Source organism: Protobothrops mucrosquamatus, unplaced genomic scaffold, assembly GCF_001527695.2.
Source record: "Protobothrops mucrosquamatus isolate PMUCROS unplaced genomic scaffold, P.Mucros_1.0 scaffold1178, whole genome shotgun sequence".
Taxonomy (NCBI): Eukaryota; Metazoa; Chordata; class Lepidosauria; order Squamata; family Viperidae; genus Protobothrops; species Protobothrops mucrosquamatus.
In genome coordinates, this window is record NW_015387391.1 from 99622 (window position 1) to 124477 (window position 24856).

A 24856-nucleotide genomic window follows, 5' to 3' on the forward strand; every position below is an offset into this window, starting at 1 on the left:
ATATTAAAACTGCCAGACACACATTTTCCACATAAAAAAAAATTCCCCTTGAGTTGGATGGCATTTCTTGAGAATAAAAGGCTTGAAGATCTGAGTTTTCGGAGGACTGAAGACTGAAGGAGGATAGGTTAATGTCTCTATTGAGAGTAGATGGTGAAAGTACAAATACTTAGAGATTTTTTTTTCTTGTTAAACTTTCCCTTCTCTCTTTTTAACATTGCAGGTATGTTGTACTGATAATCAAAACAGTTTTAAGGGCTATGCCAGTTAAGAGTCATCATTGTAATCTAGAACTCACTGGGCACACTTCTGCTTAAACCGGGGTTGAGGCAACACAGTTTGTATCCAACTGGACTAAATAGGAATATGTACATATTCAAATACGGGAGAAATGCTCATCCCTAAATCACGATTACGTCCATGAAGTTCTATTAAAAAGGGATTAATAGAAATTAAAATCTTCAGTCTGTGCTTGAGTCCCAGTATTTTCAATACATTTAGAGCTAAGATGTAAGTCCGCATTTTTCCCTATTTTGCTTGGACAAATTATCTATCTGCAAAATGTTGGACATGGATCTATCAAGGGTCTAACTTTGCTTGGGCTTGCAAGAGTCCAGTCCCATTCAAATAGACTTCAGGCTTTGTTGAGTTTTTGACTTAGGAAAAATGTGTGTGGCAATTTAGAACCAGGCTTTGTAACTTGGATCAAATCAGCTAGGTAACATCTTCGGGCTAGAGTCTCTTGAAGACCCTTGGTTACATTCTATTTTTTTTGTTCTATGCATGATAATTTTGTCAAACCATTGATGAATATATAAATCAAAATAGATCATTTTTAAGGGTCTGAATCCCTATATTGCACCAAGCTATTAATTGCTCAACCATGGATGTTGAATAAAGCACAGCTGGTTAGGCTCACAGAGAAAGTGAAGATATAAACCATAGTTATAACTCAAATAGCCAGCTTTATACTGTAAGCTAAACCAGAAACAGGGAAACCATATAATGGTTTACTGCAGTGTGTGCCTGTTCAGCCAATTTATAGCAAAAGCTGAGCTATATAACTTCTAACAATATTGCCAGGACTTGAGAATAATTGGCTTTAAGCTTGTTTGTAATTCTCCTATGGAGGTGCAGGTCTGATTTAGTTCTAAACAATTAGATTTGCCATTAAAAGTGAATCAAATTCTTGGACGATCCTTATGCCTTTGTAGACTTTGAGTAATAATAGTGAAATTATGGCTTTTTAGATTCCCCCCTCCCCCCCCATATTTCCAACTCTATTGTAGGGGAAGTAGAAAGCTGACAGGGGTGAAGCTGGTAGAAAGGCATGGCTGGATGCAGATAAAGGTAGAGATAGATAGATAGATAGATAGATAGATAGATAGATAGATAGATAGATAGATAGATAGATAGATAGATAGACAGACAGACAGACAGACAGACAGACAGACAGACAGATAGATAGATAGATAGATAGATAGATAAAGATAGAAAGATAGAGATAGAAAGATAGACAGATAGATAGACAGACAGACAGAGATGGATGGATGAGTAGGTAGATAGGTAGACAGACAGACAGAGAGATGGGTGGGTGGGTGGATAGGTAGGTAGATAGGTAGACAGGTAGAGAGAGATAGAGAGATAGCTAGAAAGATAGCTAGACAGAGAGAAAGGGATAGATAGATAGATAGATAGATAGATAGATAGATAGATAGATAGATAGATAGATAGATATCCTAACAGGACCCTTCCCCACCCTACAAATCAGGGTAATACTGCAATACCCTTTACATTTAAAAACTATAAATAAGATTTTCTTGCACCAACAGCAGCTACAAAGCTGAGCTATGAACACAACTGAACTATTTCCAAACTGTGCCCAACTTTGGAGATGTTAGAGCTCAGCTCGTAACTCACTCTGAATTTCACATTGTGTATTCTTTAGTTCTTTGCCTCCCTCCCTCCTTCTAAAGTTTATGCGTTACTCAGCTGCCTTCCAGGAAGGAGAGAACTTTTGCAGGCAAGATCTCAGAGAACCTGAAGCATCCTGCAAGAAAACGAACAATTTTGCCATTGCTCTTTGGTTCCAGTGAGAGGGGAGAGAGGGGGGGAAGAAAGAAAATAAACTTTGTGCTCATTTTCGGGCCCCTCGGAAGAGTAAAATTCATCCAGCTTTGGGAAAAAGGACGGAGGCTCCTGCAGAATCTACATCATCCTTCCTTATCTGCTGATGAAACCGCATTTCCTGCTGACTTTCAGTCAGGCTACAAAAATAAAACAGATTCCAACCCCTGGATTAAACCCATTTTAACCTTGGTGGGGAACATGGCCTTGTGAATTTACATTGGGTTGCTAAAAATGAGAGTGAGATCAACAAATCATTCTTAGATTCCCATGATATTGGTGGTTCTTTCCTCATCTGTCTCAAATCTTTTTTATCCCCTGGTTCCCATCAGCTGGAAGTTCCTTTTCCCATCTGTTTTAGGACAGCAGCCTTAAAATAAGCCAGGCGGTGAAGAGCGGGGGCCAGACGGGATGGGGAGAGAACGAGTAAATTACTCAGATAGTTCCAAGTAGCACAGAAAATTCAGCCAGATGCCCTGCCAAGGGTATTGCAAGGGGCTGTCCTGACTTTTGAGGTCAAGAGGCCTGTAGAAACTGAAAAGCAAGTTTGCAAAGTTCCCTCTAGAAATGTCCGTTTGCTAAATGATCAAAATCCCAAAGCCTTCACCATCGATGATCAACAACGTCCTTGAGATAAGCTGGATGTGTTTAAGCAATGAAGAATATAAAAATTGTTGTGTCCTGGGCCTGTTGAGGAAACTCAGCAGGCCCAGAAAGGTTGCAAATGGTCCCGGGGATTGTAAAAGCTGCCCGGGACCAGACTGAGTGGCGCCAGCCTTGCGCACATGCGCAAGGCGCAAAAACGCTGCCTTCCTATTGGTTAGCACTAGCTGGGTTCCTCACCCTATAAAAGGCCTGCGAGCCTTTTGCTCTTGGCTTGGAGTTGGAGAAGGAGAATAAAGAGCTATTGTTTACACCATGCGTCTTCGTCAATTGCTTGCGAGCCGCAAACACAACAAAAATGATGTAGAGGCTCTAGAAAGAGTGCAGAGAAGAGTAACAAAGATGATCAGGGGTCTGGAGGGTAAACCATACAATGAATGGTGTATGCCTAGTCTAATGAAGAGAAAGATTAGGAGAAACATGATAGCATCTTCCAATGCTTGAAGAGCTGCCACAGGGAAGAGTGGGTCAATTTCTTTTCCAAAGCACTTGAGGGCAGGACAAGAAGCAATGGGTGGAAGCTCATCAGAGGGAGATTCAATCTGGAAATAAGAAGACATTTCCTGACTGTGAGAACGATTAATCAGTGGAACAGCTTGCCTACTGGAGTTGTGGGTGCTCCATCACTGGATGTTTTCAAGAAAAGTTTAGACAATCACTTGTCCAAAATGGTGTAAGATCTCCTACACTGGGCAAAGCTTTGGACTAGAAGACCTCCATCAGAAAAAAAAATAATTTGGCTAATTTCTCAGACAAATCCTGGTCAAAATTTTAGCCTGTTATGGAGCTCATTCCCTAGGCTGGTCTACCTGGTGGGACTGACAAGTGGATAGTGAATTAGTAGAATGAAGAGGAATTAATCTGATAAATTCAGATTGGCAAGTGACAGCAAGGATCAATCAGTTCCTGGATATATCTTGGCTCCTTTGGGTGAGCAACTAATTGGTCCAAGAACCAAGGAAAATATCAGGAGAATCCAGATATTGTCCTACAAAGTGTGTCTAAACTCATAGGTTCCAGCAGGAAATCTAAACTAATGTCAAGAAATGGCAAATAGCATCAAAGAAAAATAATTACATTTTACCGTTCCTTTCAGCTTTAGCCGCACCCTAAAATTCAATTCCATGTGCTAATAGTGTGTAACGGCAAGTCCTGAGAAAAATGCTTTCTTTGAGGTAGCTGGAAGCTGTCCCTTTCTTCTTCTCAAAAGCCAGGAGGAATATTGACTCAACATCCCTGGTATTTTGCTGGACCCAAGTCTGGTGATCCAGCTTTTCTTTTTTTGGAAATCATGCTCTTGTATGAAACTTCACAGCCAAAGCTACAAAGGCCGATGAAATAATTAAGGGTTATGTCTGGTTCAAGTTGATTTGGGTGCAAAAACTGGGGAAAGAGAAGATCTTAGCTAGTGGACAGAGGGAAAAAAACAGTTTGATGGATGCAGAAGAGGAGAAGAGAATTTGGTTGACATGATCAAGGGTGAGATGATTGCAGCCAAAAGGAAGGGGAAAAAAAATGAGAAACTGCACATCTTTAGTATAACATTAGAACTGAACCAGCGATGGGTTGTATCAATGCAAAGGTTTGTCAGCAGATGGTATAAGAAATATGGTGTCAGAACAGATGTGCAAGACTGTGGAATTAATGAATAGCACAATTGGTCAAAGAATTGTACAGAAATGCACACATTAGAGAGTAATGAAAAATATTCCATAATACTATTTGGCTGGTTAATCGGAGGTACTATAATTAATTGTATTTATCATGATACAGTTATTACCTCAAAAACGTTTCTCACATTAATGATCTACTGATTTTCCAATAATAAATACATAAACAGTTCTTTTGTTCTTCTGATGATCTCTCCATGATAATGAATCTATTAATTCCACATTAGCTTTCAAGAGAAAATAAATTACCGTTAATCAGGCTCATTAAACTGATGAGCAAACAAGCTATTTGAATCCATGTATATGTAATTTAATTCTATTCTTTTAAATGCCAGAAAATACCAAATCCAATAGCTCAATCAATTAAGCAATTAGCCAGTGACAAAACCTTTCAAAGTGTTAGATATACACATATCTAAGCACAATATTTATGATCCACTCTGTTTCTCCAAGAACTGCAATGAAGATTAGCTTATCTATCAATCCCAATATATCTCTGCAGTACCTGACTAAATATTGATTATGAATTCATAAGGCAGCCATTCTTGATAGTCAACAAATCAATTTTCCTAGGGCACAAAAAAAAACCCAAACCCAACTACTTCTGCTGTCTCTGGGCAATTTTTTCCACCTCTCAGCTACAAAGAGCAGTTCAACATGCGGCACTAAACCGAAATAATATCTCACCATCATCATTTTTTAAAAAATCAGATCAGTGTGTTTTACAGAAAGCATGATCAATGGATGATGCCAGAACAAGCATGAACAATAATGGAAAAAATTAGTCATGACAGGTACTGACAAAAGAAACTCAATAATTTCCAAAGTAGGGGTGGGATGCTGGAAAAAAATAATCTGGCTTTCAGCAAATCCAAGGCTGTTTGAAGAATTCTCCATCTTGCAAACCTGATCATCCTTTAGAGATGGAGAAGAGCAAATAAAGGAGCAAAGTGGGAGATATGAATTAAGGAGAATTCTAACCTGGAAATGAAGAGAAATTTCCTATCATTTAGTGAAGTGGAGTGGAGTGGAGTGGAGTGGAATGGAATGGAATGGAATAGAATAGAATAGAATAGAATAGAATAGAATAGAATAGAACAGAACGGAACGGAACGGAACGGAACGGAACGGAACAGAATAGAATAGAATTCTTTATTGGCCAAGTGTAGTTGGACACACAAGGAATTTGTCTCTGGTGCAGAAGCTCTCAGTATACATACAAGTAATAGTGATAAATCATCAGTGATTAATGATCAGTGATAATGATCAGTGATTAATGATCAGTGATAAATGATCAATTCATCAGTGGAACAGCTTGCCTCCAGAAGCTATGGGTGCTCCATCACTGGAAGGTTTTTAAGAAGAAATTGGACAACATTTGTCTGAAATGGTCAAGGCCAGGTTTCCTGCTCGAGGAGTGAGCTGGACTTGAAGCCTCCAAGGTCCCTTCCAATTCTGTTATTCTGTACTCTACTGCAACAAAATATTCAAGCAAAAGCCAGCGGGAAGGGGAGGGACGTCTAGGATGGTCAGAAGAATCCAGCCTTACATTGGATCCAAATGGATAAGGCCCTCTCCTTAATGATTTAGGGGGCTGTTCTAGAAAGGATAAGGATGAAATAGAAAAGACAGTACAGCCAATGAGGAAGAACTGCCAAAAATTTATAGGGCCAAGTTATAGAAACCACCCACTGGATAAAATGTGGTCAACACCCTCTGGAAATTGGTTGGCATTCTGCATGCTTGTTTGTCCTGCAGAATGAATGCAACTGTTCATTCTGCAGGATCGGTTCCCCACCTAGATGGCACCACCTGACTTCACCTTCAAAAAAACCCAGGGAGATTCAAAAGAGATGGATTCATTGGCAGGGTTTTCTCTATTTCTAGGATGTGGGATGGGCACTCCCTGGTTGCTCCAGTCAAAGTGGCACCACTCCACAAACAGAGGAATATTTCAGTAAGCTCCAGGGAGCCCAAAGTCTGCAGACATACACAAGATATTTATGGAGAAATAGGGAAAGGAACCTTCCCCCGATGCATTTGACTTCAACCTCTCTCATTCTAAACCACCACGATTTTTGCTGGCCTCCAGCTTTAAGTGTCATGAAATATCCCTGATACCATCCATGGTGGGATCACGCATACTAGGCACAAAATAAACCCATGGAGGAATTATTTCAAAGGTTATGCCAAGGGGCAAAGAACTTAAAGGCTTCTAGATATTGCACTATTATGATTTCCATGTAGTCAGTCCATGGTCGGTGATGAGGGAGGCTGGAGATTGGGGATCAGAAAAATGTGGACATTTTCAGGTTGACCCTCACTAGCAGACATCTGATACAAAAGTTATTTTTAAGTAAATAGTCCTAGCTACATAATTTAGGAATTGTGACTTGTGGCTTCTGTAATTAAACCAAATCCCCCTCTCAGTCTTGGACCCTAAAGAGTGACCTTTAATGGTTCACCTTTGACCAACATCCATGACATTTGTTTCGTTCTTCAATCATTCATTCAATCAGCCCTTCCTATTTTTAAGAACCATGAGATTTTTTTTCTCTGTGATCAAGACTTCTTTATTCAAATGTCTGAAGATTTTCCTAAAAGCATCTTTTCTCTTGTTTCTAGTTGGTTGATACTAGTACACAATACTAGTTGGTTAATGCCAAAAGAAGACTTTGAGGTTCTATAAACCTCATTAACCAACTAGTATCATGTAAATAAGTGTTTCTTCATTCTGGCCAGCTTGATGATTTTCCTTTCCTACACGAGATTCAACTCAAAGCTGATTTGTTTTCTAGGCAACCAAACAGCAAAGGCCATCAGAAACTTCCCTCTCATGAGCAAATAAAGGATGCATGTACGGTATGCCATTTTTTTGGAACCTAGACCAACCCAACAAAATAAAAATAGATGCATTTATTTCTCCTAGCATGTTCCAGTTGGAAAGATAAATAAAATACGGGCAAAATACTTCTGCTATATAAGGGCAAGAAGCACATGGCGTTGTAAATGGGCAGCAATGATAAAACGGTGCTTCATGAGGTCTGCAGTTAACATACTGCTTCCTTTTAACTTCACAGCCTTTATCGGGTCTATAACATTTTCAGTTTCCTCTTGATAATAATGAACTCTAGGGTCATGCTTCTTTTCAAGGAACTGCTGACTAGCTCATGGTGGAGAAGCAGTTTCTCTGCATGATAGAACAGTCAGCAGTTCAGATTTTTTTTTTTAGAGACCTAGGATTCCTTGTATCTCAAGAAACATTATTCATCACCTAATTTGTAGCTAGATTCAGGCAACTAGGCAGATGGTATGTTCCGATTCAGCAGTTGGCCCTCAACATCTCCATAGCTCTTCCCTCTAAGAAGTGATGTCCTCGGAGCAATCTCAGCAAGGGAAAAGAGGCTGAGAACCTTGTTATGCCCTCTGTAAGAAGACCTGAAAAAGATACTGATGGTATCTCAAATCCCATAACTTGGTAGGTAGAACACTGACCTTCAGACTACGCTCATTTCTTATCTCCCATAACAAGGTAAAGAGAAGCCAACTCCTCTCACCTTTCCACCAACGAGATTCATTTCATAGCCTAGCATTCACCCAACCTATCATTGGTGTAAACTGAGACCTTGAGACCATCTGGGTCCACATCTCACATAGCTGAGATGTCCACCTCAGATTGGTGCTCTTGTCACCCTCAGCTCTAGCTGATCTCTGATTTGATCTATTCAATGGAGTCTGCCTTTAAGAAGACCGCTCCTTCTGTTACTTGAAAATTGGAATTTAAGTACAGTCCAGAAGACACTTTTTCTAAAGATCACCAAACACCAGGCTTGAGAATTCCAAAAGTTCTAACTGGAAAGATAGAAAACCAAAAACCAGTACGTCTCTTCAAATTTCTGGCCCACTCTTTGCCCCCATCCCTTTCTTTGTGAAGCTGTCAGACTAGTGTCAGCCTCTCTCTGTCCCTTTGGGATGCAGACCTTCTACCCTCCGATTTATTGACTTGGCTCGAAATGTGAATTTTGGTCATTCTTGTCTTTGGCTACAGCTCCATCATCATTGCTTTTTGTCCCCTGGAAAGCAAGAACTGAAATCCGAAGAGATGAGGAAAAGGGGAAGGATGACTTACCTCCTGACTCTGGATTGGCACAGATAGGAAGAAGATGTAGCAGAAGTTGGAATATTGGCCAGCAAGCCCAAGTCCCCCGAGGAAGTCTAGATGCCATGGTATTGCCTACAAGTGTGTGGCCCGTGGCTTCAGATCATTCCTCTCACTCCGAGAAGGATCAAGTGGGTGAGTCAGGCATTAGAAACAGAGGCTGTCTGTTTTCAATTGAGTTTTCAGCTACTACTATATTTAATAAACTTGCTGCTGGGACAGGGAGGGACAATCTGAATTTCCTCAGCAGTCGCAAGCAGGCTGGGCTAGAGCAGCACCTCTCATATTACAGATGAGTTCCCCTCTTAAAGGGAACGTCAATTCCTCCCCATTTCTCTCCTCAAAGGCACAGAACACTCTCTTTCTCTTTTCTTTCTCTCCCCAAATCATTTGGGCCTCCAAAGGAGTGGTTGAGCTCGTTCCAGCTTTCACAGTGACAGGAAGATGCTTCCCGATGCAGGGAAGAAGAGTCGAACTTAAAACCTGAAGGCCAACTTGTAATCCAGATCTGGTGAATTTGCACTTGAAAAATCATGGACCAGTTGTGTGTTTGTCCAGTTTCTCTTTCACTTCTTTGGGAGTGTGGATCATTTCTTCAGCCTGAGGAAAGCAGTTTGGTAGATATTTTCCCTTTACCCATTGGTAAGCACTCCGGTCTCTTCTTGAAAACCTCTAGCAATGGACTACCCATCACATAAATGGCAATTTTCATTTCCAAGGGCTATTTGTAACACGGATGTATGTGGATGGCCATCAGATCTTCTGAACAGACTTGGGCATTTTAGGGCCCCTGGGCCATATCCAGCCCATTGGCTGTCCCTGTTTGGCCCACCTGAGGTCAACTGGAAATTAGAAATCAAATCTAAATAAATAATGCACACCATACAACTGCATTGCTTTTATTTTGAGAGCGACTGCTATATTTCTTTTTCAATTTATATATCTGTGTGTGTGTGTGTGCGTGCGTGCGTGTGCGCGTGCACCTTCACAGCCCTATTAATTTGGCCCTTCCAGTTTTGCATGTGGCCCCTTAGGAAATTGCCCTCCTTGAGGGTCTTCAAACCACTTCAAAGACGATGCTTCTGGTTTCATGCTCTGGAGCAGACATGTCAAACACAAGGCCCAGGGGCCAGATGTGGCCTGCGATGTGGTTTCATGTGGCCCGCAAAGCCATCCTGGAAACAGTGAGGGAATGGCCCCCTCTGCCTTGGCCCTGGCCCAGGCCGGCCGGGAGCCAATGTACAATTTTGTGGTGGCCATCTATGCTGAAACGCATTCAGTCGTAGCTCCACAAGGCCTTCTGGAAACAGTGAGGAACCAGCCCCTGCTGCGTTGGCCCTGTCCCCTGGGTGCATGCTGGGGAGGTGTCACCCTTTGTGAGGAATGAAGAAATGCACCATTGCCTGGAAGTGGCTAGCAAATGGCCCTCGCCTACTTCACATATCTGGCTTGATGGGCTACGGGGGAGAGGTTTCGGCAGGCTCTTCCAGTGGACCATGCCTTGGTGCTTGCCCTGGTCCCACCCCCTTCTGCCAGAGATCCTCAGATCTGTCCCACTCCTGCCCAGGCCCCCACAGGCACCCTTAACGCAAACGATGTAGAGCTGGCCATGCCCACCCAGTAGGCACACCCACTCTGTCCATGCCACCCAGTAGGCTGCACCCACCCTGGCCACACACACCCCAAGGACAACCACAATGCTGATGCGGCCCTCAATGAAATTGAGTTTGACTCTGGAGTGAAGTTTCTGGGTGGGTCTGCATTGTACAACGTCTGCTTCTGCAGCTGGCTTTCTTTCAATCTAGCAAGCTTTCTGCTGGAGTCCCCATTTTCACAAGTATTGCTTCTTTCACAAATACCCAAAATTCATACTAAGCAACCAGGGTCTTTGATCCAGCCTGGGGACTTGCTTGGAGATTTGCTCTTTTCCTACTTGAAAGCCTGACCTTTTTTTTGAATCAACAACTGTGGTAGCTCCCGTTTGGACAGGAACTATGAAATGGAATTAATGGGTTGTTTATTCTTATTTCCGAGATCATTAATAAAGATCTTACGTAAATGTAGTGCTTGCTTGGCTCTATGAAGACTTTTATGAGCCTCTCCCTCTGGGTTTTAGTCAATTCATTGCTTAATTGAATTAAGATTCTGGAATATCTTCTTTGGCCAAGCTTGAGTGATTTCAACTGATTGGATTCGACAACAGATTCCTTTCTATTTCTCTGTCACAGCTCCACAAGGTCGGACAGATGCTTCCATCCTTTCCCCTACTTTTCATTATTGTGAAGAAGGTGACAAATATTCAAATAAATATGATACATCCCAGATCTTTTCAGTATCCCTCTCTGTGTACATTAAACTGCCCATCCACCAATTGGGACCGCTAAGCTGTTTCTCCTATCTTGATGGCTTTAATGGAGGCACAAAGCTGATTATTTAACTTGTGCAGGGCAGGAGAAGAAGGCTGACTGCATGAAGACATATGACTCTGTCAGGATTGTGCCAGCTGGTGTCCAAATGAAGTCATAGACGCTGACATGAACTTGTAGTTTTACATAAATAATTATATTTGCAGTATACAAGTTAGTCAGGCAATCTGGAGCATCACAAGGTAAATCCACACAGGAACATCATTCTGAGGTAAATCACAGAGCACACAGGAGAAAAAAGGCGGGAAACAAGGAAAACCCAAATAACAAGAGCCGTGGTGACAGAGGCAATACGTGAATATGGGTATTATGATTTGTCCAACATTATGTGAAGTGGTCCAAACAATTGATTTGCATACTGTCTTAAGTCACACTACAGTTGCTTGGCTTTGGCTTGCCGTGTTGAATGAACCCAGCCAGTTTGTAAGTCATGGTTTATGGCTTCGCATTGTGTTTCAACTCAGTAACTCGGATTTATTCAACAAACTATTTTGAAATGAACTATGGCCAACTGAAAATGGAACCAACGAACCAGCAACCACAGTCGGACCAAGTCAGTAAGGTTTATTAATGAACCGTCTCTTCTCCTACACAACTATTTCATGCTCCAGATCCACAAGTTCTCTTTTCACCCAACTGACAACCGCCTGGACAAACATTTCCTTCATGCAAGGCCTACTGCTCTGCCCACTCTGCAAGTCCTATTTATAGGCTGGCGACTGGCAACACACCATAACAATGCAACATATAGATCATTGCTCCGGCTAACTCCTGTTTACATCATTCCTTTCCCTTCCCTTTCCTGGGACTGTTGATGCCTATAGATAGCAGCACTTCCAAGAGGCTGGGTATAAAATCCCCAGCACTGTACAAAGCTGAGATTTCCAAGCCTTATTTATTGGTGTTACTGATTGCAATCCTGCCATGGTGAGAAGGAAAGCAGGCACAACTCACAATGCCTATTGGACCATCTTCCCAGGGTTCAGCTGGGAGTGAGTTTTGGTTGAGAAACCTTTGCCCGGTTCAGCATCAGGAGTTAAGATTCAACAAAGTCTGTTGGGGTGATTTTTTTCCAGTTTGGCTGGGTGGCTGTTTCCTCTAACATGGTTGGAGGGAGGGAGGGAGGGAGGGAGGGAGGAAGGAAGGAAGGAAGGGAAAGGAAAGAAGGAGGGAGGGAGGGAGGGAGGAAGGGAGGAAAGGGAGGAAGGAGGAAGGGAAGGGCAAGGAACAAGGGAGGGAGAAAGGGAGAGAGAGAGGAAGGAAGGAAGGAAAAAAGGAAAGGCAGGGAAAGAAAGAGAGGGAGGAAGGAAGGAAAGGCAGGGAAAGAGAAAGGGAGGGAGGAATGGAGGAAGGAAGGAAGGAAGGATACAAATAGCAAAAAGTACTCCATCTTCAAAATCATCTTCTTGATTCTGTCCTGCTACAACCTGATTCTAACAACTATTTACTATAGATCTGACCTGTTTCCACCCACCTTGTAAGGAGACCGTAATGAGTTGCAACCAATAATCTTCTAGATCTCATTTCAGTGAAGGGCAGTTCATCAGCTCTGCTGGCTCCCTCTATCATGTCATCACAATCACACCCTGCGAGTGCCATTTCCATTTGAGGACTTCCTTAATCCTCCTATCAGATGATCGCCGAATACTTGACTGTGTTTGTGTCATACACAACAAGAGTTTCTTTGTAAAAGCCAAGGGCAAAAGCTCTCAAAAGCCTCTGGGGGAACATGTGGAACCAGTTGTCATTTTCATCACAACAACAGCAGGACAGAAACCAAAATAGGAGAATGGAAAAAACAAAGGGTGTGGTACACTGAGTTTGGAGGGCTTTGACTGGGTAGTTAGGGCAGCCCACATGACTTTTTTCAATACTCCTCCTAAAGACACTCCTTAATGCAAGGGTATCCTCCCAAAATGGCTCCTTCTCCTCCTCTCTGTAAGCTGCACTCTCTTTTACCACTGATGATGTTACCTAGTTGGGTCATGAAATATCTGCAAGAAAACCACCAACATCAGAGAGCACTAAGGACTGCACAGACCATCATCTCCCCCCACTCCTCCTCCTCCTTCTCTCTACAAACCCCATTCCCTTCTAGCACTGATGATGTAACCTAGTTGGGTCATGAAATGTCTGCAAGAAAACCACCAAGCTCAGAGAGCACTAAAGACCTCACAGTCCTCCTCCTCCTCCTCCTCCTCCTCCTCCTCCTCCTCCTCCTCCTCCGTACAAACCCCTCTAGCACTGATGATGTAACCTAGTTGGGTTATGAAATGTCTGCAAGAAAACCACCAAGCTCAGAGGGCACCGAGGCCCCCAACCTACAAATATCCTCTTCTATTCATATTAATAAAATAAATAGCTATGCCTGCCTTATGGTATTCTGGGAATACTTAGGCCATCCTGGGCCTCCTGTGTGAAGCATCCCTCTTTTCAGATGGTTTCGACCTGTGAGTTGCCTTTTCACCCCCATTTGCCCCCTAATTCTGATTCCTGTCAAAGAAAACATTGGGATGGGCCAGCGTTAACTTGTGATGAGATGGGCGGCAAACAAATGTAACAAATAAATAAATAAATTATATAGAGCTCTTCACTCCATAGCAATGTCCCCTTCCCTCCCCCTGGTTCCTTCAACATCAGAAAGGTCTAGGGGAGCTGCAGCCATCTCTAAAAAAATTCCAGCCAAAACTGCTCTCAGTAGAAACGTTTTGTTTCTCTGCAGCTGTTGGCTTGTCTTCCGTTCCAGCTCAACATCTGGATCCATGTGTGGGGGGAAGAATCAACTGCAAGGGATCTGGGCTGGGCCACCGAGGGGGGGGGCTTGACTTCCTGTGTGGCGGACAGCTATGCCTTCAATATCAGTCAGTGTCTTCCATCCAAGGATGAGATGTTGGCTACCTGCCTACAAGCCAAACATCCCTATTATGGTTATAACAGACTCTAGTTCTTTGGCGTTCTTCCTTTGAGAAGCTCAGAGATTCTGTTATCTTTCTCAAGGAACATGGCTGGGAAGGGAAGAATCTTTGTCACCAACTGCTCTGGGCTCCTTCGGCCACTGATTGGCCCTGCCAAGTTCTTCTTCTCTCCCAAACCCTGTAGTCCACTCAGGATCATTCGCGTGTCTCCCTCCTCACCCTGGTGCCCAAAGCAGACGCTGGTGTGTGAGTCATCCCACTTTTTCTGCACTTCTGAGCAGAATAGCAAACCATGCTTTTAGTCAATGGGGTGTACGCTTCAAAAATTATTATTTTGACAGATTTTGATTCTATTTTTCTTCAGGAGTTGGGGGCAATCGATATTCCCCATAAGTAGGCCGACTCAGAAAAGATGAGCAGATTCTGGAAGACTCTGGGCTTCCACAGCCCAATACTAACCCTCCATTCCATCCATTTTCTTTTATTCAAATACCCACCACAGTAAGTAAGGTAGGATCTTTGAATCTTGCTTCAAGAGACAAACATAAGAGGCACTTCGTTAAAGCTGCCCCATGAATTTGCACCCCAAACATAGAACATAGAATCATTGGGCTGGAAGGGACCTCAGACCTCCTGCTAATAGTAGGGACCTCATACCATTCCCAGCCTCTTCCTGAAAGCCTCCAGTGATGGAACACCCACAACTCCAGGAGACAAGCTATTCAATGACTGACTGTTTTCACTGTCAGGAAATTTATCCTTAGTTCTAGTTTGAATCTGTCTTTAACAAGCTTCCACTGAATGCTTCTTATCCTGCCTCCCGACTCTTTATCATCCATTAAATTATTTTTTATATTTGTGGCCCATTAAACGTTGTCCATGCAAACCCACCCCTTTTCCTTGTGTGGCTCAAAACAGCATCATTGCCAGGATGACGTCCAACCATCATGGAGGAATCAATGAATTTGTTTTGGCCCTGAACGCTCTCAAACCTGATGAGTAAATTTGCAAAGGAGCAGGATGCCAACAATTCCACCCCTATCCATCCAGGGAGCTATGGGGTGGTGTTTCCTAATCCTGAACACACAGGCTCCTGCCTAAAAAAATTCCCACCACATTGCGATGGATCTCATGGTTGTTATTTTTGGATGGCGCATCGCCCACCCAAGTGGTTAAAAAAAGGGGGAGAATCGTGATCACTTCTGCAAATCTCTCCCTGAGACAGGGATAATGGTGAATTTCCGACCTACCACAGCTATCAACCTTTTCTAGGCAGTTTACGATAAGGCCATAAAACCAAGGTGAAAACCATGAATATGAAAAATGAATTGAAGCCATCCATGGTTAAAACAAACTCTGCCCAGAATGTCACGTTTTAAGAGCCTTTTGAAGAGCCAATAAGCAAATTATATCTCGCCCCTGGCGTCCCACAATGCAGCACGGAACACCTGCCATTTAAAAACGCTCCCAGTGGGTCATCTGCAGCATCCAAGTTAGTTCAACAGCAGCTAAGTGGAGGTGAGAATGAGAGTGAGATGGGCAGTACCAATATTTGATGAACAAACAAGTAAATAATTTCATTGCTCCCCCCATTTTTCTGGAATGGCTTCTTCTAACTTTAATATCTATCTATTTCTTTCTTTCTTTCTTTCTTTCTTTCTTTCTTTCTTTTTTCTTTTCTTTTCTTTTCTTTTCTTCTCTCCTTCCGTCTCACTTTCTCCCCTCCCTCCTTCCCTTCCTTCTCTCTTTCCTTCCTAAGTCAGCCCTATTTATTCTCTTCCTTCTTAGAAAAAGGGGACAAGCTCCCTTCTTTCTTTCTTTCTTTCTTTCTTTCTTTCTTTCTTTCTTTCTTTCTTTCTTTCTTTCTTTCTTCGCTTCTTCTAACTTTAATCTCTCTCTCTCTCTCTCTCTCTCTCTCTCTCTCTCTCTCTCTCTCTCTCTCTCTCTCTCTCTCTCTCTCTCTCTCTCTCTTTCTCTCTCTGTCTTGCCCTCTTTCTCCCCTCTCTGTTTTTGTCTGTCTATTTATCTCTCTCTTTCCCTCTCATTCCCCCCTCTATCTTTTTCTGTTTCTTCCCCCCCCTCTCAATTTATTTGCCCCTCCTGTTTTCATAGTAAGACAGAGAAAAGCTGCAGTGGATATTTATACCACGCCGAGCCATTGCTTTGGGAAATGTTCTCAAGGTGTGCAGTTTTCTGGTTGCTATCCCTTCAAGCAAAAATTGTCCACCACAACGGGACTTCAAAGTCCATCTTGGGGTTTCCATTTGATGTTTGCTCCTACGAATGTCCATTTCTTGCTTTGGTGGGACGTATGATAGGAGTCTTCAGTCAAGATACCTGATAGTCACATATCTCATGGCATTGTGATGGCCGCCATCGGCCGTAAGCAATCTTAAGCATCACAAATGGAGGCAAATATATGGGTCCCAGGATAATGTTACAGGATCCAATCTGGGTCCAATCTGAGAGAAGTTCCTTAAGGATGGACTGAAAGCTCGGAAGACTAAATCTCTGGTCCCAGTGACTGACCTGGATTGGATCCTGCAATCTCAAGCTTTCTTGTGTGGCTTAGGCTTGCTTCTCTTGACCTCTGGCTGTTCCTCTTGGAATATTGTAGAAATCAAACTCAACACCACGTCTCTCATTGCAATAGAGGAAACTCTAAGCCATACCACCCAACATCTGGACCAACATCTAGAGCACTTCAAGAAGAAGACTGAAAAGAGAGAAACCTTTTTTTTTTTGGAAGGAGGAAGAAAAATAACTGGGGCTATTTAAGGACCAGGATCAACTCCTGTTCATTGCAAGGAAGAGGCCCAGCCATGAGCTCCCGATGCAGGCCAGTTTCGGCCGTATTCTGCCAGAATCATAGCAAAATGAGAATAACAAGTTAGCCTTCCAGCCTGCATCATTGTTGCCTTAGCAACCAGGTAGCCAATGGGGAGAGGAGGAACTGTTGATGTTCCACAAGGTAGCTGGTGGGCGTGCAGATCCAGGGGAAGGGGCTGGAAAGATGCTTCAGAACTGATTTCTTTCCAATCGACCACCAGCTTCATCTCCCGGCTAGGCCGAAAAGCTGCCGCAGCAGAGTACCCCAAGGAGGCAAAGAGCGGTTATTTTAATTGGTTGTCATAAGAACAACCCCAGCTTCATTCCCCATTAATGACAAGAGCCATCTGGCTTCTTCCATAGGTAAGCCTCAAGGTCCGTTGGGTTTCTCAGGGATCTCCCTGCCCAGCCTTAGCCAGCTCCAGCTGGTTGAATTTTCAGAGATCTGTCAAGGATGGCTGGGAAGGGGTTCTTTCCTCATTCAGAGTGCCAGGATAAAAAGAAATGTCCACTTCTTTGACACTGTCCCTCCCTCCCTCCTTTCTTTCCTTCTTTCCTTCTTTCCTTCTTTCCTTCTTTCCTTCCTTCCTTCCTTCCTTCCTTCCTTCCTTCCTTCCTTCCTCCCTCCCCCTCTCCCTCTCTCACTTCCTTCCTTCCTTCCTTCCACCTCACCTTTTCCCTCCCCCTCCCCTCTCACTTCCTTCCTTCCTTCCTTCCTTTCTCCCCTCCTTCTCCTCCTCCTCCTCCTCCCCCTCCCCCTCTTTCTTTTTCCTTCCTTCCTTCCTTCCTTCCTTCCTTCCTTCCCCCCCTCCCTCTCTCTCTCTCTCCCTTTCTCTCTCCCTCTTTCTTTTTCCTCCCTCCCTCCCTCCCTCCCCCCTCCCTTCCTGAAAAGAAAGAGAACCAGGAGATTGATTTAAAAAAAAAATAAAAATGCTCCCATCCATCTGTTTGGGGATCTGTCAGCTCATGGGATGACAACAATTTCCATTGTTGAATTCTGAGCGGATGCTTGTGATCCCGAGGCAGCAGGATGTTTGATGTTCCCAACTGAGAAACATCCCTCAGGATTCCTGTCAGAGCTGTCTCTCACATGGCCATGATTGCTGCTTTCATCTAGTCACATTTTTGCTTTGCCTTGATCCCCGTTTTTTTCTTCCTTCGTCTCTTTCGGGTCGTTGTTATCCGGGCTTTACCTTCTGTTAATGGCCTTTTTTGAGAGGATGCGGTGGGTTTGTCTTAAGCTGCTGGGAGCAGGGACAGCTGCAGGATGGGCAAAAAAGTCACAAGCGTCCATGAAATGTATGGTATATATATGTATTGTATATATATCACACAACTCAGCAAGTACTTCCAGTATAAATTGGTTGGAGAATGAAAAAGGGAGAAGACAAATACCTACTTTTCCAAGCTCCCCTCCCTCTCTCCATCCCTCTCCCCTCCCCTCCCCTCCCCTTTCTTCTGCCCCTCTCTCATCTCCTTCAACCTTATGTTTACTCACATTTTTGAAATTATATTCAACACCCATGTAAATCTTTTTCTTCTTACCTTATCTACATTTATCGTCCATTTATCTGAACTGATCTTTAATGTATCTGAACTATCCTAGTCTAAACAGTTACTACTTGATTCCAGGGTGCCCAGCTCATATGTGTAACTTATACTGAAAGATTTGCATCTTGTAATGAACTAAATCAATTACTTGGAGAGGGGGTGGACTCAAGGGGGGGTTATGGAAGCCTGACCCTGTTGTGTTGGGTGAGGATTTGATCATAGAGCATTCTGGGTGGCATCTTGCCTTTGTTGATCCCTTCTGCCCTGACCCCAGCTTATGGGGCTCCAGATCTGCATGTACTCAAGTCATTTCAATTTCATTTTATGCACAGGGAACTTAGTGGTGCATTACTCACAACCTCCCTCCTCACAGAGCGTAGCATTGTTATTCCAATGGCAACATCTGCATTGAAAAAAACCAATCAGAAAGTTACCTACTTCATCAAGCCTGGTTCCTCTCCAAATCCAGCTAGAGCGCCAGTTGGACCGAAAAAGTATGGCTTAATCAGTGCCAAATATAAAGGTGAGTTGGGTGCCATGGGAAAAGAAAAGCTGATGAAATAGAAGAGTGTTCCTAATGATCAGGAAAGGATCATGGAGACTTGATGACTCCACAAATAGAGAATTGTCAGCCTGCAGCCATTGGATCCAATCTAGCCCACTGCTTTATTTGTGCATTCACCTCATCTGCCCAGCTCAGAATTATGGGATGAGACCACTAACAAACTAAGTACAGGAAAAGGAAAGGAGATATCATGTTTAATTTTTGGAAAGCATACCATACTATAGACTAATACAACTCTTGTTGTGACTTCTAACTGGGAAAAACAGTGCATCATAGGGCAACATTTTTTTAATCAAGGTATCTCAAATGGGAAGCCACAATCTGGGACCTGTGACTCCTGAGGGAATGAAATTTGGGGAAGTTGTGGCTGCTTCAGTGCTACCAGCTGCTGTTGCACTGCTGCTGTGATCTTTGTTTTCAACATTCTGTGACAGTTTCTCAGCCAGTCATGCAATCCCTCATTTCCTTCCCCATCTAGCGGCAGCTACTTATCTGCCTCCCGAGAAGGGAAGGGAAGGGAAGATTTCCAATGTTCCCTGCCAGATTCTCACAAGGAAACTCAATGGGGAAGCCAGCAGGAAGTTGGAAGTCACTCCTGCTCCCACTGGATTTTTGCTCATCTTTGGTCATTCTGTTTATTTGTTTAGATAAGGAAATATCTCTGAAATGATGACCCAACAGGGCACAGTTTTTCTAGTAGTGTTGCCAAAATTGAGCTTGCAGGAAAAGTGAGATATTCCCTAGAGAACCTGGATGACCAGATAATTGATGCTCCCTAAAAAAGAATGACCAGATCAAATCCTGTTGCTTTCTGCCAAGACTTTGAGTGTGACTACACTTGTCCTGTTGTGTTTCCAGGAAAGCGTTCTCTGGTTCTCTGGTTGTGAGTTCCATGATCAGCTGATGGTTTTGATCCCATTTTAGGTCCAGGACCTGGGAAGTATAACCGACGGCCTTGTACTGGTATTAAGAATCACGACTTCACTAAGTATACTGAGCCAGCTTTTACCATGCGTGTGAAGTCCAGCCCAAAAAGTAAGCAGGGAAAAGGATTCTGGATCCTAAAGAAACTCACAAAGGATTCTTATTGATTCGTGCTAATCATGAATGCATGTGTCCTAACCACCACACCAAGCAAAGTTTGCCTGTATTGTGCAATTTGTATTCCTGAGATGTACTATGTTTTCAGGCCCAAAATGAACAGAACTCAGGAGATCTGTGACCAAAACACCTTTGTTCTTTTTTTAAAAGTCTCCATTTGAATGGGAGTAATGGCCCAGGACATAACCTACATTCTGTTATTCTCACCTTCATAGCAAAAATCAAAATAGAACTTAGGGGGTTTAAAAGACCCAGTCCAGAAGCAAACATACAGTGTCAAACCTTTCTATCATATGTATTTCAAACAGAATCTTCAACTAATCCCAAATGAAATCAGATCAATGATGCAATTCACCACTCTAAGTGGCTCTTTTCAACGCTTTAGAGAAAATGAGGTCTTAAGGACATGGTGGAGGACTCAGTTGGGGCTTCTTCCGAAGACATTCTCAATATAATGAGGTTATGACTGAAGTGGCCTTTATTCATAACCAAATCTTGTATGGCTGAAATCCCAGAGAAAGGCCTCTGAGTTTATCTCAATTAAGGGTCTCCAAACTTGGCAAATTAAGACTTGTGGACTTCAACTCCCAGAATCCCTCAGTTAGTATGTTTGGCTGAGGAATTCTGGAAGTTGAAGTCCACAAGTCTTAAAATTGCCAGGTTTGGAGACCCCTGATCTAAGTGAAGGTTGATCAACCTGTGACCCCTCTACCTGTTGAACTTTAGTTCTCACCAACAATTCCTAGCTTGACTAATGCTAAGGGTTGACAGGAGCTGCAGTTCACAAATAATTGGAAGACTGATCAGAATAATCAGGTATATATGGGTGAGAGGAGTCCATATTCATTTAAACAGGATGTTCAGTTGGACTCAGCAACTGAGTAAGAAACTAAGATGGTATAATATCAAAGCCATGTGTTCCATATCTTTTGATGATTAGCAACGGCTATTTTCCCAAAGTTGTTACAAAAATAAAGTCCTACTGAGATTTTATTACAGCAGACTTTCTAAAGGGCTGGGAAAATGTTCCATTCTCCTTGCTAGAAGTTGATAAAAAGGTTGGATGGCCACCTGCTGGGAATTGAATGGACTGAGTGGTTTCCTTTCTTGAGCAGATGACTCATAAAGAGCCGTTTGATTCATTCATTTCCTGAATCTGCAATTTTAGGATGGTAGCCCAGCTAGAAGTTAATTGCCTCCTGAAAGACTGTGACCAGATTATTTGGAAAGTGGCCCTTCTTGCTTCCTCAAGCGTTTTGGTAGCTAGATAAATGGGTGGTCATTAGAACCACATGAAGTAATCCAGAAAGCCAGATTTGGCTTCATAAGACCATTCTTCTTTCCTTGGCAAGCAATTATGGTGCTGGAGAGCCCTGGACCTTGTTACTATGTGGATCCCAGCGTTTCCCGCTTAGGGATATGGAGGCCGGTATCATTCTTCATGCAGCAGCGAGGAAAGAGCACAAGTAAGTTGCAAGTTGTAGATGCTTCCATTGGTGGATGGGGTGAAGCTATGGGGAGAGAAAAAAAATCCCGAGAATGAAACAAACCTTTTCCCAGTCAATGTCAAAAGGGGCCACTCTTCGAAGTCACGAATGGGACGAAAAGATACTTAACTTCTTGCTATGCTGTGAAAAGGCTTGGGAATGCTAAGCTCAACCTTAGTCAAGATGGAGAATCCCCACATTCACTTCCTTTGGCCTCGTTACTAGTTCCAACAACAGACCGAAGTGTTTTACAGGAGCTAGGACCGTTCTTTTAAATGGGATTGGAGGATTTCAGAATAACAGAGTCGGAGGTCTTCTAATCCAAGGCCCTGCTCAAGCAGGAGACCCTATCTCATTTCAGAGCTTGCGCAGGGGGTTAGAAGACCTCCAAGGGCCCTTCCAATTCCGTTATTCCCTTAGAGTCATTGCCAATAATAATAATACTATTCTCCGGCTTTCTAGCTATAGTGACAACTCCCGCTCCGAACGAGTATCACGTGGAGAAATTGCACCCCATTGATGAACCGAATGCTCCAGTGTATACCATAGGTGCTCGAACGCCCTATTGGCTGAATAACCCAACTCCAGCTCCCAACAAATATGCGCTGCCTGGGACCCTGGGCACCAAGGTGCCCAATAAAAGGGCAGCTCCCTGCCTGTCGATCACTTCCATTGCTCCCGGACGAGATTATGTAGTGAGGAAAGGGCCTGGGCCGGCCGCCTACACTATTCCAGAGCCAGATGTTTACTTGCGACATCAGCCTTCCTATACAATGTCTCAAAGGTTCATTCCTTCCAGCAAGGAGCATACGCCAGGCCCACTGGAGTACAGCGCAGAACAGGTCACCCTCCACAAGCCCAGAGCCCCATGCTTCAGTCTGGGCGTTCGCCACTCCGAATATGCCCACGGCACGCCTACGGTTTGCCTCATCCAAGAATGAGCGTGGGCCACAATTGGAAGACAAGAAGATCTTCAGCAAGGTTCAGATGTCAAAGGTCTCATCCCTGGAGAGCTTCATCTGCTAGGTCCAAGCCAGCTGGTGGGCAGTGTGAGGTGAGAGTGTGTGTTAAGAAGTTGTAGATGATGGTTCAGTTGGAGCTCCAGGTCATTTTTCAGTCTATGGAAGCAAAGTTCTCCTTTGCAAAATCCTGGCCAAGTCCTTCCTGTCTTCTTTCTCGTCCTTCTGGGATCTAATGATAATATTTTTTCAAGAAAGTGACTTTATCTATTGTTTACCCTTCCCCCTGGATTTATGGTTGGAAAAGGTTTCTTAAGAGAAGGGAGACAAATCGTCCTTTTTCTGTGATTATTTAAAGTGCAATAAAATAATTTGTAGATAATTAGTCCATAGCACGCCTTCTTTGATGCAGAAGTCCTTCTGGGCCTTGGGCTCTGCTGTCCATTTCGGGGAAGGAATTCGATTATTTAATCTAGAAATTGAATTGAATTATTTCTAAATACATGAAAATCAGTTGAGTAATAACAATAATAACTTGGGGCTATCTGTATGCCTAAAAGTTGAACTACCAGAAGATGCTGGACTACATTTCCCAGCATCCCACACCATTGGCCACGTTGCTTTGGCCTCCTGGAAATTGTAGTTCAGCAAGTACACTCAACACCAAGGAATATATACAATATGAAGTTTACTGTTAGGATTACAGACCTTCTCCAGAAGATGGCACCCTCGTCTTATGATTTTGGACTAAATCTGGACGGCTTCCACTGAATCTCTACCTTTTGTAGGTGATAGCAACCCAACATGACAAGAAAACAAGGAGAAAGCAGAGCCTCCAGAAATACCCCCCCCCAAGGTAAAGGGATGGGCCAATGTTTATTCTGTGACTGCCCAGAAATGCAGATCCTGTAAGAACGGACAGCATAACACACGGTATCCTAAGCCAACTTTATTCTTTAGTTATTTATGTTCCATCTGATGTCACCCCATGGTTCATCAGCTCCTCCACGGGTGGAATTCATGTTGACCTTATTTGGGTGGGAACTAAGCTATCTTGATTTAAGATAAGATAAGATAACCTTTATTGTCATTTTTATACTGTGGACACATCAAAAATGAAATTTAGTTGCCCGCTCTCAAAGTGAAACATATACATGACACACACCTAAACATACTATGAACAACATATGTATAGACCCACATCCCTACATATACGTAGCAAATAAATATTAAATACTGTCCATCTTGAATATATAATGGAAGGAGGAAGCTTGAGAGTTCACAAGGTTAATGCTGTATGGGATGAAACTATGGCTGAATCTGGATGCTCTGCTTCGGATACCACAAAGCCTCCTTCCAGAAGGTAACAAGGAAAACAGGTCGTGAAGAGGATGTGTAGTGTCCCAGATAATCTTGCGGACCCTGCTCAAACAACACTTCTGTGCTATGTCCTGGATGGGAGGGAGGGAACTGCCAATGATCTTTTCGGCCATTCTCACCACTCTCTGCACCAGTCCTCTCCCGAATCTTGTTCTGAAATGTTCACCTGGTTCTGGCCCTTTTTAGGTGCCTCTGTTGGTATGACAATAATACTAATCATAGAGATTAGACTTTGTATGTTTCCATTACTGAAATTTCTCATTGTCCTACACTTAGAGAAGAGGAAGAAGGTCACCCCTGGACCTTCCAACTTGTTTTTCCTTCTGTTTCCTTCATATAAATCAACATGGCTTGTCTGGAAGACTTTCTCTGAAGATATTTTTCTTCTGCCTTGAACTCTCCAACCATTATGTTACTTCTCCAAGCTTCCAGCTGCTTTCCTTCTCATACCCAAGACTCTAGAAATACAAAGTCTCTACTCCATAAAGCATATTTTCAAGCCTGAGTTTTTTCACTCAGGCTTGAAAATATGCTTTATGGAGTAGAGACTTTGTATTTGCCGTGCTTTGCCGTGCGACACCTCAGGCTTGTACATTCATGAGAATGCTTGGAATATTCAAATCCTGCACACATTAGGAAAGGTGCAACAGCCAGTTTGCAAGTACAAAAGATGCATTTAAGTGTGCCAGATAAAGTGTTACACTTAGGAAATAAACTCCGTAAATGTGTGTGCCTTTGGTGAACTTCATTGGGTTCTTATTTACCACCATGGGTCTTGATTGATGAGAAACTGAACATCACAAATTGGGATTAGTTGCATAATATATGTACACATGCATACTCATATTTCTGTCTCCCTGTCTATCACCTATTTATTGATCTTAAATAATCTTATGGCCCAGAGAAAAATGAACAGAGAACTGTGCATTATCAGATAGTAGAAAAGATGAATATAATGATGACCATGATGGTGAGGAAGGAGGAGGAGGAGGAGGAGGAGGAGGAGGAGGACAAGGAGGAGGAG